This window comes from Mesocricetus auratus, unplaced genomic scaffold, assembly GCF_017639785.1.
Source record: "Mesocricetus auratus isolate SY011 unplaced genomic scaffold, BCM_Maur_2.0 Super-Scaffold_100003, whole genome shotgun sequence".
NCBI lineage: Eukaryota > Metazoa > Chordata > Mammalia > Rodentia > Cricetidae > Mesocricetus > Mesocricetus auratus.
In genome coordinates this window covers 86,998,988-87,017,474 of record NW_024429188.1, presented here as the reverse complement: position 1 = coordinate 87,017,474, position 18,487 = coordinate 86,998,988, and the positions used below count along the sequence as shown (strand labels likewise).

Genomic DNA, 18,487 nt, shown 5'->3' with positions numbered 1-18,487 from the left:
TGTGTGTGTGTGTGTGTGTGTGTGTGTGTGTTGTCCTGGCTTTTTGCAAACTTGGTGTTGCTAAAGACACATGATCTGTATTTTAAAAGCACTTCCCTAGTGATGTACTTATAAACCCAGATTTATGACATAAAAGGCAATTTCTTTTCACAAAAAGAAATCAATGATAAGAAATGTAAAAGCATTTCATGTAACTGTGATTGAGATAGGCGCTATTAATAGTTTTGGTTGTTATTGGGTCTACTTTCAGAAAAGTTCATAGCTCTGTGGCTCTGTCAAACTACATTTCCTCATAGTTCAAAGAAAGATAAAAAAGAAAGGAAAGGGGGACTAAAATGTAGCTAGTGGAGTAAAAATAACACGTATGGTTTTGAAATAAACATAAAAGGAGCTAAAAGGCAATTTGTGGTCTCTGGGAAGAAGTGTGCTCTTGGCTCACACCCCTTGCTGCTGCCCAGATGTTACTCCCAACAATGCCATTGTTATTACCCTGCCTAAGGACACAACTGGTCTTGGATTTGCACCTGACAGGGAGATTCTCCAATGGAATATGTTGTCTGTTTTCTTTTTTTACCAGGATTTAAAATAGAAAGAACAATTTGCCCAATATATGGTAACTTTTGAGGCCTTTCCATCTCTCCCACACAGATGTGCTATCACAGTTTACAAAATAATATCATAGTTTAGCAAGGGAAAAATTGGGTCTTTCTTGTGACTTATAGCTTCTTCTGGGAAAGTATGGCTGTGTTTTCTTATAAAAATTTATTCATCGGTCTTGTAATTACCATAATTGTTATTTTTAAATCTTTAATTTTGTTTATTTATTAACAAAGCTTGAGACTGTCAGAGCATCCCAATCTCTCTTGTGACATCAATAGTTTTCCAAGGCATTTGTCATTGTGACAATTGGAAAGAATAATGACATTTATAAGAAATGCAGAGAAATTGCCCATTTAAAACTCTTATGTAGATATGACCTTAAAACTGAGCATGTAATTAATTTATTTACCGAACATGTATTGATTGTCCATTATGTGCCAGACATGATGTTAATTGCATCTACCTTAAACTTTTCACTGATAACAATGAACAAATTATTTAAAGGATAAATTGTCTCATACAGAAATCATTCTAATATTAGGCCTTCTCCATTTCCCCCCCTAGGCTGGGGATAAGTTAACAAAATATGCTGTCCATGGAAAGGTCTTAGGTACGTGTCTTTTGTACCCTGAATAGTTGTGTTTAAATCAAGACTAGGTGAATATGAAGTCTTGCTATACAAACCTGAGTGATATATGTCGCATCATTTTCCATAGAATGAAGTAATGTGGGAGTATTTTCATAACTGTTCTTAAGTACAGCTTTGTTTTTAAAAAATTCCAGGTCACATGGCAGCCCTCATACACTGTGCCCAAAGAGGAATCTGAGTTTGTCCAGTAGGGACCAATTGACAGGAAGAATCAGGTTAACAATAGAGAAAAACAGAACCACTTGCATTAAGCTTAATTGACTTAAATATTGTGAGTAGTATGGGCAATCTCTCTCAGTGAAGATTGGGTGGCACCAGCAAAGAGACTTGACTAGGAATTGATTTATGTATACATTTGGTGACAAGTTACATGTAATGTATGGATCTAGGAAAAAGGCACCAAACCAATTATGTTCTGACATTAATTTGAATAGGTGGCATTTTCAGGTGATCAATTTAAGTTATTGGCAATAATACTTTAGTTTGTCTGTTATATGTGGCTTTATAAAGCCATTTATCTTATGATTTATGAAAAACATATGAGAGGTACAGTAATTATTTATTTCACTTTACAGGAAATGAAACAGACAGAGTGAATATAGCTGACTTGGCCTAGTTACTGCTGCTAGGAAATAGTGTAGTTTCCATTTGTTGAGACATCTACTTTGTCAATTGTCATGATAGTGCTATAAAGAAAATAACTTCATTTTTAGATTTAAATAAGGAAATGGAAGTGGAGTAGGAATCATTTGCCAAGTTCACTTGGTAGTAGGCAATGCTGGCTGTGAAATGCTTCTTTCCGGTTGAAGGGCCTGTGCTTTTTAACCTCTAGGTTGCATGACTTTCTGTCTGCATTATTACCATTTTTGCCTCGTTCTGTGTTTCACTTCATTAAATTTCCCAGTGTTCAGAGGCACTTCCTATCAAGCAATAACTGGGCTATTACCTGGCAGGTTAGTGGCACTACTTCACAGATGCTGCTTTCCTTTGCAGGTCGCCATGCAATGAGGCAGGTGTTCCAGCATCACATTCCCTAGACAGTAGTGCATCACCATTGCCATTCTCACAATCTACCCATTTTGTCTCTGGGGTGTTTTTCAGAAGATATATATGAGATCAGGATTTTCTTTTGAGGATGTGGAGATGAGTATATTAGCATTTTTACTTTTTAATCAGGTGTTTGGGGACCTGCAGTTCAATCAATAGCATCTGTGGGTTCCAGAGATTGAATTCAGGTTAGAGGCTTGGTGGAAAGATCTTTACCTACTGAGCCATTTCAATGAGCCTCAATGATCCTTTTTTTCATAATATATTCCCAGGGGAAAGCCCTTCATTTCAATTTCAGTGGCTCTTATTGGACAAGGAAATGTAGCATGAATTCTAATTGGTCTTAATAATAAAAACTTAAGAGTCAGATACTGAAGATCAGAGAAGCAGAGCAGCCAGTCATTAGAGTTCTTATCTCTACTAATACTCAGATCAAAGGGAAGATCCTGTCCTCAGACTGCATCCTCACACTGCCTCCTCAGAGTACATCCTCAAACTGCAATGAGCTCCTGTCTCCTCCCACCTTATATTCCTCTCTCTGCTCAACCATATTCCTTCCTGTCTCCTCCTCCTTAGCACTTAGATTAAAGGCATGTGACTCCCAAGTACTGGGATTAAAGGTCTGAGCCACCACAGCTTGGTTCTGTTTCTCTTTTAGACTGGATCAATTTTGTGTAGCCCAGGGTGTCCTTGAACTCACAGAGACCTGTGTGCCTCTGTCTCCTCAGTACTGGGATTAAAGGTATGTGTTGCCACTGCCTGACCTCTATGGTTAACTAGTGTAGTTAGCTCTGCACTCTGATCTTCAGGCAAACTTTATTTGTTAGATCATAAACAAAATATCTCCACAAGGAAAGGAACAATGGAAACAAGATTCGATGACTTTGACATGTCTCAAAATGGGATATTTTACCCCATTTTGAGACATGTCACATGGGATATTTTACCTTAGAGAACAATTGTATAACTTCCTTCTAGAAAATAAAGCTATGTTATTTCCATTCTGAGGCTATAATATTGTTTGTTCTTTTTCAGATATTGTGCCATGAAAATAAACCTTGTTGTATCAGTTCACTATTTAGCCTCTTGATGGCATAAGTATTTGCTATTAATCATTTGTTTCCTTGGTTGGTAGGGTACCAAGAACATTGGAAACATTGAATTGCTCTTAATGATTAAAAGAAATCCCTCTGTTCAAATGTCATAGCTTCTCTGGAAATGCATCATATTTCTAGGTAAAATAATACTGAGAAAGTGAGTAAGTCATTATTTGAAGAAGGTGAGAAGAACAAGTGAGTAGATAAAGGTAGATTGAGGGGAAGCTGGATTTGAGCAGTTTGTAATGTGTGCCTGTTGTGAAATATCAAATATGTATAATTAATGTGTTAATCAAAAATGAAATCAAATATTAAAACCTACCGATACCCTATCCAACATAAGTTCTGTTTATTACAGGCTTTAGTGTGGACTTCTGTGCTCTTCCTAAATAACCATCTATTCAGCTAAGTCTGCTCACTCAGGGCTTAAATGTCCATTTTTAAGTTTATCTGTACCAGGACTCCATGCTGTTGTGTGACACTATTCCAAGGGGAATGTGAACAAAATATCTTGCTCACCCTAGGTAGGGAACTGATGACAGACTTAAATAAGGCTATCACTCAAGTCATTATTATTTGTGATCAAATGAGTTTTTATTAGGGTGCTTACAGAAGAATGGATCAAGAGGTACTTACAAAAGAAGAAATTACACGAAGATAGCTATATTACTAAAAGTCTACCCTAGCATAGGTGACATCTCAGGTGACATAAAACTGCCATGTAGCTCACAAGGTTGGACAATACCTTTTTCCAGTAAATCAGCTAGTCTGACCCTTTTTTTAGGAAGCTAGGTGGATCTCTGCTTCTTCCCAGAATCTCAGTTGGTCTATGGATCTTCTCTCAGCAGTCCTTATAGCTTATATATGCTTGAAAATGGAGATACCTAGTGAATCTGGTTAATTTCAGGAACTTCCTGGAAACATTTGGGTTGTTTATTTGTTGGATATAATTTTTGCCTCCCTTTCAACAACCTGTGTCTTAATGAGTTTCCCTGTAAGACTGGAGGATGCTGCTACATAACACATGCTTAAATCGCAGGTATGAAACCTAGGCAAACTATGTTGATGAGATATTTGTGATGGTGATGATGAGGTGGGGTATTGTAGAGACAAGATACATCAGAACATGTAGGAAGGGAAATGCATGTTATCAGTGTTCAGACAACAAACTTAGAAGGCAGGAGCTCTGGAAGCAAGAACAATGACATTGCTTTGTGGAAAAAATAATTTTGTTAGCCTCGGGTCTTTACCTAAATTGGGATTTAGATAATCTAATGATTATTCCTGAGACTTACTGGCCTACTCTTCTAGTAGAAGTTAGACTGGCTTTAGAGTGTGCTTTGAGTTTGGCAAAGCAACGTATGGCTTTGAGGGACTCCTCAGGTATCCCTCACTTTGTTTTTTAATTTTTTTAATAAATTTTACTTAAATTAGAACAACTTATTTTACATATCAATCCCAGTTCCCTCTCCCCCAATCCTTCCAGGCCACCCACCATTCCATTCCCCCATCCCATCCCCCATCCACTTCCCAAGAAGGGTGAGGTTTTCTATGAGGGATCATCAAAATCTGTCAAGTCATTTGGGGCAACTAAGCTCACTTTGGTTTTTGAGATAGGTTCTCCCATTTGAGCTGGAACTTTCTGAGTAAGCTGGGCTAGGCTCCCTGGTCAGAGAACACTTTGTCTCTGCTTCTTCAGTGCTCAAATTACAAATATATATCATCATGTGTAGCATTTTTAAGTGGATTCTTAGAGTAAAACTCAGATCCTTGTGTGTAATGAGCATTCTTCCTGCCAGCCTGGTCCCAGAGCTTCGTCAAACCCAAATAACACAGAGAGACTCTATTAGTTACAATGCTATCAGCCAATGTCCAGGGCTTCTCATTGGCTAGTTCTGTCTTAATTATTAACCCATAATTACTAATATATACTTTTTATAAGGTTTTATCTTACTGAGAATGCCAGACTTGTGCCCTCTCCTCCGGGCATCACATGGCAACTCCCTACTCTTGACTGCATTTCCCAGAATACTCCTCAACTCCTAGTCCCACCTACCTTGCTTCCCTATTGGCCAACAATGCTTTATTTATCAACCGATAAGACAGTATATACACAGAAGGATTTCCCTTATCACTTGAGTTTATAGCACAGATGTCTGTGAAGTACTTTACTGACTGAGATGTATACTTAGCCACTGAGATATGTGGTTTTGAACATGTCTCTCTTGCTCACAATACTATTTGGATTAGTTTGTGTTTGGGTCTGTGAATGACTAGCACAGAAGCTAGCTAGCTCATAACAGGTTAGGTGTGAGAAATGGCAGGAAAAATCTAGAAGGTACAATTATAAGAAAGGGTGGATAGTCTGTGTTTACAGTCCCCATGAGTCTGTGGTAAACACGTGGCAGGGTTAAACACTCATTATGAGAGATTCTAGTATTGATGGGAGAATCCCAGATATAGGCTTTCTAATTAAATGCAAGATGGGATCATAGAACATGAAAAACCAGATAATTATCCTGGAAAACTAGAACTGGAGAAAAACAAGGTAGAGAGTGTGGTGGCACCCAGTTTTCTTAATAGTGAAGCTGATTGTGTTATAATGTATAATTTGCCCTGAATAGAAAAAGATGATATTGGAACCTTCAGGATCTAAGCGAATTAACAGACAGAGCCTACGGAATTCTATGCTTGGAATTTTAGGGAAATAAGTGGCAGAAGGTGGAGATTGTTATTATTTGTGTGTTTTAACATCTATTTTTCTTAGATTTTTCAAATAGTTTAAAGATTTTCAAATGTGCCTCACTCATTGGCATCCCACCCCTGGCTGTATTTTGCCTTAACTTCTTTTTCTAAAAGTGGAAATCTGTGCAATTTACTACATAGGTTCCTCATTAAAATGTGATGAGATATTAAATTGTCCTATGACATTCATAGTCACCTCTTGTTTTAAACCAATTTCTCTAGTTTATATTATGTGTTGTTTATCTTTCTGTCCCTGTATTAGTCTAGGTACTTTAGAGAACTAGAAACCTATAATATATATCATTTTATGTTTTTCATATGTAACTTATAGTATCTTTCTAGTCCATTCTTTCTATATGTCATGCCAGAGTTCCCTTGCTTACTAAGATTGAATAATGTGCCAAGCACTCATATTGTTATTCTGACTAATGATACCATGAATGAATACGGAAAAATAATTATGTCTCTACTTTCAGCGATCTTGTATGTAGAATTTGATGTATACTTGCTAGACCATATTGTAATTCTAGTAATTCTTTTTTTTTTCAGTTCATAAATTTTTTTTATTAATATTTTTTTTATTTTCCATTTTAAATTTAGATAAGAAACAAGGTTGCTTCACAAGTCAGTACGAGGTCCCTCTCCCTTTCCCTCCCCTCCTCCCGTGCCCTCCCCCCCATCCCCCCCCTGTTATCCCCTCATTCCCCCAGGGAGGGTGAGGCCATCCATGGGGGTGTCCATAGTCTGTCATTTCATATAGGGCAGGGCCTAGACCCTTCCCCAAGAGTTCTGGGTGAGAGTGCACCTCACATTGTTCTATGGGAGTCCAGAGACCGTGTGTATACTTGGGATGGGTACTGATCTGCTGTCCAAGGCTCAATAGATTACCTAGGCCTCCTCACTGACACCCAGATTCAGGGGGTCTTGATCAGTCCCATGCTGGATTCCCAGGCTGATGCCTGGGATTCAAGAGTTAACCTTTGTCTGGTCAGCTGTTTCTGGGGGCTCAACCAGCCCAGTCTTAATCCCTTTGATCATCAGTCCTCCCTCTCTGATACTGGCTTTCTTGAGTTCAGCTCAGTACTTAACCAGCCAAATTCTAGTAATTCTAATGTTGTTGTTATATTTAATTATCTGAGAACCTGTCATCCATACTGTTACCCATAGTGACTGCAACATTTCAAGCTCCAATTTCTCCATGTGTTCCACAATGTTTGTTCTTTTCTGTTTTTTATTTTTTATTTTGTTTAACTTTACACATATTACACTCAGTTCCTTTCCCTCCCCTTTTCCCCTGGCCCCCCATTCCTCCCAACTCCCCATCCCACTCTATCTCCCCTTTGCTCCCCAGGGAGGGTAAGTGTAAAGAGAAGCTTTTTCCTTGAGAGGAGCCTTTCCACCAGCCTGGTTCCAGAGCTGCTTTCCTGCCAGCCTGGTTCTAGAGCCGTATCAGTCCCAAATAAACACACAAGACGCTGTATGAATTATGAAGCTGTTGGCCTTGCTTGTTTCTTACTGGCTAGCTCTGACTTAAGTAATTACCCCATAATTGTTCATCTAAGTATGTCTCTTACCGGAGAATAGTTCCGGGATCCTACCCCATGGCGTTACATCTCGACTCTCTTGTGTTTTCTCCTTCCCAGAATCCTCCTGGACTCCTAGCCCCACCTATCTAGATTCCTATAGGCTCAACAGTACTTTATTGACAAATAATAGGCAAATAACAGGACTTCCCCAACAGGTAAGGCCTTCCATGAGGAATTTTCAGAGTCTGTCATATCATCCAGGGCAGGGCCTAGGCCCTCCCTCATGTGTCCAGGCTGAGAGAACATCCCTCCATGTGGAATGGGCTCCCAGAGTCCATTTGTATGCCAGGAATAAATACTGATCTACTTTCCATTGTCCCATAAATTGCTGAGGCCTCTTCTCTGACACCCAGGTTCGGGGTGGGAGGGTAGGGTGTCTGGATCAGTCCTTTGTTGGTCTCTCAGTTATCAGTCTGGGGTCCATGCATTCTCCCTTGTTTGGCTCAGCTACCTCTGTGGGTTCGCCAGCCTGGTCTTGACTCCTTTGCTCATCACACCTCTTTGCAACTGGGTTCCAGGAGTTCAATTCAGTGTTTAGCTGTGGGTGTCTGCCTCTGCTTCTGTCAGCCACTGGATAAGAGTTCTAGGATGGCATATAAGGTAGTCGTCAATCTATTTATCAGGGGAGGGCATTTAAGGTAGCTTTAATGCCAGTTGGTGTCATTTTTTAGATCTGTGAAGATCTTACTAGTGCCAGATCTCTCCTCCAACTTATAATAACTCCCTCTATTATGGTATCTCTCATCCTGCTCTCCACTATTCTTGCCCTGGCTCAACCTTCCTGCTCTCGGGTGTCCTCCTCTCCCCTCCTCTACTCCCTCTCTCTTTCTCCCATTCCCTCCTCCTTCCCCTCCACAATATTCCCAATCTAATTAAGAGATCTCCTCCCATAACCCTTCTCCGGGTTACCATGCATATCTCTCTTAGGGTCCTCCCTGCTTCCCAGATTCTCTGGCAGTGGGATTGTAGGCTGACACTCCCCTGTTTTTGTTGTTACTGCTGTCTTACTTGGAGCTTCTGTAACAAGTACCATAGCATGGCATATCATTTATTCCTATTTATGATAAAAATCACTGGCTAAAAGAACTTATGAGGCAAAGGGTTTGTATAAGCTTACAGCTTGAGGCTAACAGACATCATGACAAGAAGATGTTCTCATCATGGTTAGAGAACATGGGATAATTGGCCAAAATGTGTCCTCAGCCAAGAAGCAAGGAAAAAATAATGCTGGTGCCATTCTCTAGTTTTCTTTTTCATTATTTTAGTCACTGTGGAACACAAGCCTAAAGAATGATGCTGTCCCCAGTAAGTATAGGTCTTCCCTCTCAATTAAATCTTACTGTAAACACCCACACAGATACACCAGAAGTATGTATCCTTAGTGTTTCTAAGATCAGGCAAGTTGGGGCTGAAGAGATAGCTCAATGGCTAAGAGCACTGACTACTCATGTAGAGTACTCATGTTTCATTCCTAGCACCCATATGACAGGTCAAACCATCTGTAACTCTGGTTCCAAAGGATCAGAAGCCCTCTTCTGGCCTCCACACATACCAGGCATGCACGTGGAACATGTACACAAAATACCTGCACACATTTAAAAATAATAAAAATAATTTAAAAATAAATTCAAACTGACAATGATGGCTTACTACAGCTGAACAGCCAGCAAATGATCTACATATAGTTCTCATTTTACAAGAAGTTGGAGATTTCAAGATAAAAATGATGGTGTATTTGGTATATCCTTCATTCCAGTTTTATAGATGCTGTCTTCTCACTTCATCCTCACAGAGTGTATGAGATTGGCTAATTCTACGAGATCTCTTTTAAGGGACTCTACACACAATCATAGGGATCTACTCCCATTACTTAATCATTTTTCAAAATGCCTTACTTTCTAAAATTATCACCTCGGCAGTAAGAATTTACTTTCAGACCACAGAGTGGTGACACAATGTGCTTTTGTATTGTACTACCTTAGTGATTAGTGCCACTGAGTATCTTTTTGAGTACTTAATGGTCATTTGTATCACTTCTTTGAAAAGACATCATTTTTAAGTTATTTACCCAATTTTGAATCACATTATATTGTTCCAGTTTTATAGTCCTCATACTTTCTGGATATTAATCTTTTATCTAATTATAGTGTGCAAATATTTTATCAGATACTGGAGCTGCCTTTTCATTTGGTTTATTGTATCTTTAGATGTGCAGAAAGAATTTAATTTCAGTGTAGTCCAATTTATCCATTTTACTTTTTATTGCCTGTGACCTAGGTGTCACAGTCAAGAAATTATTGCAAACTCTAATACCATGAAGCTTTGTACCTATATTTTCTTCTGAGACTGCTATAATTTTATATCTTACGTTTAGGTCTTTGAACCAATAATTATATATTGAAAAGAATGTCCTTTCACCAGTGAATGATCTAGGAAATGTTAATAAAAGTCATATGACCATATATATATATATATATATATATATATATATATATATGGTTTTGTAGTCTAGCCTATTCTTGATTTCTGTTTTTATGTTGTTAGTTTATTATTATACTTTTGTGGTAACTCTTGATATCAGAATGTAGAAATCTTCTAACTTCCTTATTTACTTTTGTATGTATGTGTTTGTGTGTGTGGTGTGCATCTGTGTATTCAAGTTTGCCTATGCGTGAACACATATATGTGTAGGTGGGCATGCACATGTGTGTCCTTCTAAGTGGAGGCCCAAGCCTTTTGTTCTGAACCTTCCACTTGAAATGATTGCATGCCTCTTGTTCTTTATTTTTTGACTTGGTGTATTGTATTGGTTTATTTTCATGAGTTCTATCATTGTTGCATTTCAAGAATAAAATTGGTCTTTTCTATATGCTGCTGGATTTAGTCTGCTATTATTTTGTTCAGTATTTTGTTCATAATATTTATTATGGATATTGATATGTAGTTGTCATTTTCTGTGCTGTGTTTGCCTGCTGTTGTCACTGAGGTACCATGGTCCTCAAAAATAGATGAATAAATATTGCCTTCTGTTCAATTTTCTGGGAGTGTTTAAGAGGACCAGTAATTCATTCCTACCATTTTTATGCTTTACAAAAAGGTTTGTCCATGTGTATCCCTTTACTTGAGAAATTTCTATTATCATTTTGAGTTACTCTCTAGCCTCCTTTCAATTTTAGAGACTTTTCAGCATGGCATGAAGGGTGTGTCTAGTGATACTGACCTTCAGCGTGTGTTTATTTGGGAATATCAATTCCTTCCTCAGTTTTGGAGCTCAGTTTTAGTATGTAGAGAGTTCTACGTCAACAGTGTTTTTTTTTTTCCATTTGTCTGCCTGTCTGTCTCCGGCCTAAAGACATTTGCATTAAAATTGGTTGCTAATCTTTTTGTACTATTATTTTATTGTTTTGTGCATATGAATATTTTGCCTTTATGCAAGTCTGTGCATATGTGTATTTAATAATCTCCAAATGAGGTAATCAAATCCCCCTAGGACTAGAGTTTCAGACCAAGCTGCCATGTGGGTGCTGGGGATAGGACTCCAGTTCTCTGGTAGAACATCCAGCACTCTTAACCACTTAGTCATCTATTCAGTCCCTGGTTACTAATCTTGATGAATATTACTTATATGCGATGAATTTCTGTCTTTGTAATGATTGCTATTTCTAAGACAAAACATCAAGACCAAAGCGACTTGGAGAGGAAAGGGTTTATTTAGCTTACACTTCCACATTTAGGTCTTCACTGAAGGAAGTCAGGACAGGAACTCAAACAGGGCAGGACCCTGGAGGCAGAAGCTGACATAGAGGCCGGCCACGGAGCAGTGCTGCTTTCTTCCTCCCCATAACTTGCTCAGTCTTGCTTCTTATAGAACTCAGAACTCAGTGTCCAGGGATGTCTCTACCTTCAATGGACTGAGTCCTCCCACATCAATCACTAGTTAAGAAAATACCCCCATAGGCTTGTCTACAGCATATCTTCTGCAGGCATTCTCTCAAGTTCCCTCCTCTCTGATGACTCTAACTTGTTTTATCAAGTTGGCAAAAAAAGCCAGGACAGTTGCTTTCTCTTTAATCTGTTCAAAATTTTCCTTGTCTTTTTTTTCAGTATTTCAGTTATGATATGTCTTGGTGTGGGTTTTGATTTAGTCTTCTAAAGAGTTTCATAAGCTTATATTTGTACACCCATGTATTTCGTCCAAATTTAGAAATGGGGCTACAGTTATTTCTCCCTGATGAACTCTGTTCCTCCTTATTTTTTCTTTGTTTTATATACTTCCCTAATATAGACTTTGCTGTACTTTATAGTGTTCCATATATATCCCTTAGATCCTGTTTCTTTGATTTTCCCACTCCTTTTTTGACTCCTGAGATTTGATCCTTTAAAAAGTTGTTTGAAAGTTCATTGATACATAATTTCTTCTGTTTTATTCTTTAAGTTTTCACCTTTCTATTTTCATCTATATAATTTCTATGTTTCTATTTCTATAAAATTTTGTCTCTGTTGTAATTCTCGTGTTTTTATATGTCTTTTCTTTCCTTTGTTATTTCCCATTAGCCCCTTTATGTATAAAGGCATTATTTTTAAGTGTTTTGTTTATTTAAGATATTTTCTAAGGATTAATTTAGTTCCTTTTAATGGAATGTTATCCTTTTTGTTCATATGCCTTAAGATCTTTTGTTGAATGTTGGATTTGTGAAGACAGTGATGCCTTCCATTCTCTGTAGTCGAGCTGTGCAGGGGAAGACCTTTACTAATTAACAGGATCTATTTGAGCTTGGGATCACCCTGCTGTGAAGGCTTAAAGTCTTCTCACTTTTCTGGGCATGTGTCCTCTCTGGGACAGTGTCTGTGCTTTTGTTGATTTTACATTGGTCACAGCTGGGTTTTAACGTCTTAATTTCCCCAAGAGTCTTCCCACTGTTTCTTCTCAGGGTTTGAAGCAGTTCTATTGTATCCTCCTGTCTGTAATCTCTTTCCCTGAGCATCTGTGGACCTGCTGTTTCCCTGCAGCACATTTATGAAAATCGAAAGATCTGAGTTGTGGCACCTTGGGCTATCTGAGTTCTGTCTTAGGGGACACAGAGACCAATCCCTCAGGCATCAACTAGATAGGTTAAAAAATTACCAATTATAGCCACTGTGCTGTCTCTTGTTTAAGAAAATGAGGCATGTACTGGCCTGATATTTTCTCCAAACTGTGCTAGGCTAGGCTAGGGAGGAGTTAGGGTAGGCACAAGGAAAATTATCATTATATTCCAATTATTTTATGTGTTTGCTTACCAACATTCAGCTTATTTGGCTACTGTGTTTCTTTGAAATTTTTAAGGTAATAAGTAATTTTAGTCAATATCTTGTTTATTCAATATTTTTATGGGAGAATGAGTGTCCTACTTCTCTTGGTTTGTTGTTGGTGGTGGTGGCAGCGGCAGCAGTGGTTTACCATGCAGACCAGATACTTATGTGACAAACTAGAGAAATTAGAAAGCTTTTCAGTGTCAATTCCTTTTGAAATTATAAGGAAACTAAGGTAAATAGATTTTAAATGGTTTGTTAATATTGAAATATATAATGGAAATTTGGAATGAGAGAGACAGACAGAGAATATGGTATGAAAGTGACTGCTACCTAAATTGTATGTTGCTATCATTATTAGGAGAATTTGTGTTCCCAGATCCAAAACATCATTGTTCAGCATGTTTAGCTGTAAAACTTAACTGTTCTGATCTGTAATGTTTTCTGTAATCATGCAATTAGATAGATCAGTACCACCACAGCATGCAACAACTGTTTGTTACATGAGGATAGAAGTCAAGAAGGGACTGGCTTACTTACAACATACTCTAAAGGGTGTTTGAGCTCTTTGCTCTGAGTTCATTAAATCATTGCTTCTGCATTTGTTGCAGATTCTACCAACTGCAAAATAAAGGAAGCTACAATACACTTGCTGTTTGTGGCTATCAGTAAAGCGTCTGCATTCAAATCAGAGTCCCTGTTAAGTTTGAGCACCCATGGAACAGTGGCAAACTGCATGCTTTGTCATCTAGTCTTGGTATCACTTGCCAACCTATGTGAGGTGGAGATTTTGGTATGGCCAGGATGTAAAAATAAATAAATTCAAAAAGAGACAACAACAACAAAAAACCAAGAGTCAAGGAGATTTATTCAATTCACAGTTAGAAGGGGGTGGCAAAGAGATCCAGTTAGCCTCCCAAGTCTGTTTTCCAGGTCCTGAAGTGAAATTAAAGTTAAAATAGAGGACCAGGGATGTGTGCATCTAACCAGTCCTGGTCAAGGTGTCGTTCTACTTACCACTGACCCATCAGTGTCTAGGCTTCAGTCTCATCCTATAAGGTGTTAGAACTCTGAAATATCTTTCAGGAAGTTCTACCTTTAGCTGGCACCTTTTTTTTTCTCCAAGCCTGATGCTTGCAACATGAGTAATAAAAACCAAGTGACAGATATTGAAGTTCAAGCTGAAGATCAGAGAAGCAAAGCAGCCAAGCAATTAGAGAGTTCTTACCTCTACCAAGGCTGGGACTATACTGTCCTCAATATGACTGGAGACTAATTGCCCAAGACTGAATGACCCGTTCCTGTCTCTAGTGCTGGGATTAAATGTGTACACCATTACTGCCTCGCTTCTGTGGCTAACTAGTGTGACTGCTGCAACTAAAGGTATATACCACCACTACTTGGCCTCTATGACTGTGACTAGCTTTGCATTATCATCTCTAGGCAAGCTTTATTAGATCACAAACAATGTATCACCACAGAGGTTCTTGAGGAAATTCCCATTTTATTGGAGTCCATTGTTTCAATTATCTGATACACAAGTGTGTCTTTAGAGCATCTCATTTCTCCCAAGGCTGTTACTCTATGGAATCACTGCATTCCCCTAATGGTACAACTAGGTGTCTATGTCGATGGGACAAAGTGTAGAAGTTGCCTTAACTTGGGAGGTGATCAGTAAAAATGGCCTTCCTTTTTTGCACATGGTAGTTTATTTTTAATTACATATATGTTGGATATGGAATATGTGCACACAGGTGCTAGTATCCTTGGAGGCCAGAGGCTTTGGAACTCAGTGTATCTGGAGTTAAGGTGGTTGTGAGTCACTTGACATGGCTGCTGAGAACAGAACTCTGGTCGTCTGAAGAGCAATATATGTTTGTCACTCTGGAGCCATTTCTCCAGTCCCCCAAATAACTTCCCTTAAAAAGAGAGTGTATTACTATTTATAATGAAAAGGTTTAGGTTTATTGAAGGAGAAACCTGGGTCCTGACTGAGATGGATGCACACAGTGATTTAAGATGGAGGAAAGCAATAATAAAGCAATATTGGTACATTTAATATTGTTTTGGGCACTTGCATGTATTTGTGTTTATTTCTGGACTTGATTCTGCTCTGTTAGTCTGTGTGTACCCTCTTATCAACATACTACACTCTAGTAATCCCTTTTTTTAGACATCATTTATCAGATTGAAGAAATTCCCTTTAATTTCTGGTTTGATGAGAGTTTTTAATCATAAGTGGCTTTTTAATTTTCATCAAAATTCTTATCTCTTGATATGGCAAATTATACTGATTGAGTTTAAATCTTTTGGTTATGCATAATGAAAATGTATAAAAATTAATAATAATGATTATTATAATTACTTTAATTATTTTATGTTTTCCATATGCTAACTACTTTAGGCAGGGAAGTGTTTTTTTCTTTATCATGTTTTTCTTCTGTTTCCACAGAACCAAACCTCCTAAGTTTCAAGGACACCAAATGAAGGAAAACGTCTGGAGACAGAGTAAGGAATTATCCTGTGTGTGTGTGTGTGTGTGTGTGTGTGTGTGTGTGTGTGTGTGTGTGTGTGTGCGTGTAGAACAATGGGTGGTAAAAGAGGTAATTCCACAGAAACCATAAATAAGATTCAGTAAACAATTCTATTTCAGTGTGAAAAGAACGACAACTCATCTTTACTTCTCTGTATCTGTTTTCATCTTTGATAAACATGGATATCTTCTGCAACTTTCACTGTAGAAAGCACTGTACTAGGAGTTGAGTGTGGAGCACTGACTGTGATAGGTGAGGATCTCACCCTTACAGTGCCTATAGTGGGGGGGCAGTGAAGGGGGTGGTGGGAAGAAAAACCTTATTAAGACATTGTATAAATAAAATAAATGTAACTAGCAAGTCAGTGGTGGTGCAAGCTTTTAATCCCAGCACTCAGGAGGTGAAGTAGCCAGATCTCTGTGAATTTGAGGCCAGGCTGGTCTATAGAGTGAGTTCCAGGACAGCCAGAAATACACAGAGAAATGCTGTCTTGAGAAAAGAAAAACAAAACCAAAAAACCACCTCAACTGAGTGGTGAGTGGGAAAGTCCCATGCATGATTCTATAATTCTTTTGGAATAGTTAAAGAAAATGTCCCTGCAAATGAGAGACAAAGAAGGAATTGGCACTTCTAATGGGCTGTATACAGTAGCATGGGGTACTGTTATCATACATTATAGCATGCATACTATTCCCAAAAGTTGTTTCATGTGATGATAGTGGGGAAACTGTTGACTAAATAAGCTCAGCAAGGTAGGAGTGGTTTCAAGTGATGTCACTGGAATTTTGTCCTAGGTAAAGCATATACAAGCTTCTGTTAGAGAGAAAGAAATCATGGCAACTGGGACTATTTGCAAAAGTTCTCATGAGGCCTGAGTCAAAAGAACATGAGAGCAAAAGATGTAAGATAGCCTTGAGGAAATAAGCAGGATGACGCACAGTACTTAGGGGCAAAGAGGTTTTGTTGAGGAATTGTATTTTTATCCCAAGTGACCATAAAAAGTCCGTGAAGACTTTATCAACAGGGCAAAGGGTTTGATTTTAAATGCTTCTACTGTAGCATATAAAAATAACTTAGGATTGACAGATGAATTAAAATGTCCAAGAGTGTTTTTTACGTTACTTAAAGAGTGTAATGGTGGTTGTAGGAGAATTGGAAGGACTGGTACTGTAGGGAAGAAAGTTCAATCTTATAATTGGAAGAAAAGTAGAGATTCACCCAGATTTCTATCTCACTTAACTCACTCTTGATGCTTCTGGACACTAAGAGAGAGAACACTGAAAATGAGACAGGTAGAATGAGATTCTGAACTCTTGAAACCAATTCAGTTTTAGCAATGTTACATTTGAAAGAGCTGAGAAGTGTGTGGTAGCCTGAATGGGAGTAGCCCCTATAGGCTCATATATTGAATGTCAGGTTCCTAGTTGGTGGAACTGTTTAAGCAAAGGATTAGGAGGTGTGACCTTGTTAGAGGAGGTGTGTCACTGAAGGTGTTCTTTGAGGTTTCAAAAAACCCAGTCTCTCTGTCTGTCTGTCTGTCTGTCTGTCTGAATGTCTCTCTCTGTCTCTGTCTCTCTCTGTCTGTCTGTCTCTGTCCCTGTCTGTCTGTCTGTCTGTCTGTCCCTGTCTCTTTCTCTGTCTGTCTCTCTCCATGCCTCATGTGGATCAGATGTAAGCCCTAAGCTACTGTTCCAGCACTATGCCTGCTGCCATGCTGTCGTGATGGTCATGGAATCACGCTTTGAAACTGTAAGCAAGGCCCCAGTTAAATGCTTTCTTTTATAAGAGTTGCCTTGGTCATGGCATGTCTTAACCCCAATAGAATAGTGACTAAGAAAAGACGTCCTATTGGTGATAAAGATTGGACAACTAAGTATTAGCTCTGACTAGGACAGTATTGGTGGAACTTGAATAAAATAGACATATATCCCAAGTACATTCAGAAGATAATATTAATACATCTTAGAAATAAATTTAATATTGGGGTGGGGAATAGTGAATAGTCAAGGATGAAGCTTATGTCTTAAACTTGTCCAACTGCATGGATAGCCATGTTGATTACTGCCCAAATTAAAAGAGGATGTATTCACCTGTTGTTTCTTTTGTGGTGTAGCTCTAGACAACTCCAAAATCCACATATGTGCTAAGAAAAAAGTGTGCAGTTTTGATGTCTTTCAGCATTAATTGGCCCAAAGAGTTTCAATTGCTCATTACATGTTTCTCATTTTGTTGGTTGAATAAGTAATCATTTCTGAGGCAAGTCCTTAAAATGGAAAGTCATCATTTTGCTAGGAGGAGTTTGTATACATCCTTTTCGGCTACATAAACTTCAGGGGCAATTATGCTATCTGAATTCCATTTGGTAAGATTTTTTCTTTGCATTTTAGGGCTGTAGTTCTACTTTATCAAAAGCAAAGTGAAGATTATTTCTGAATTTTGGAAATGCTTTGACAAAACACCTGTTATGCCTATTGATTCCTATGCTAGTCTACCACAAGACAAGTTATCCTCATTAATTTTGCATCACTGGCAATTATACAATGATTCTTTCTTCATAATGAGAATCTACTTGGCTTTGCCATGTAGACCATGGAGATAATTAAACTGGTTTAATCAAAGGTTTATATGATTAACACTTTTTGACATACCCATGAATCTATTGTACGTATCAGGTGATGACTGCTGGCAGAGTTTCTGTCTTTAGGACTGGTGTTTTTTTAATGTAATTGAAATCTTTAAAATAAATTTGTAAGGTAAAGCTTAAAGAAATACTTACATTTAAGTGGTCCACTTTTTAATGGAATGGAATAAGCCTTTAACTCCTTCATCTCTTTAACAAAGTGTGAGGAACTTGTTTCCATCTACATTCCTTTCTTTCCAATGTAGACCACAGCCTTTGCCAGATAGTTTTATACTCTTCAGTAAGTCATATGTGAA

General features: G+C 38.2%; 1 long non-coding RNA gene across 1 annotated transcript in view; it reads left to right on the top strand.

The window, feature by feature from the left end:
• Positions 1-18,487, top strand: part of LOC121139858 — a 130,370-nt gene that overhangs the window by 58,528 nt on the left and 53,355 nt on the right. The window contains exon 2 of the long non-coding RNA XR_005876694.1: positions 15,469-15,524. This is a non-coding gene — a long non-coding RNA (uncharacterized LOC121139858). The remainder of the gene's footprint in view (positions 1-15,468; positions 15,525-18,487) is intronic.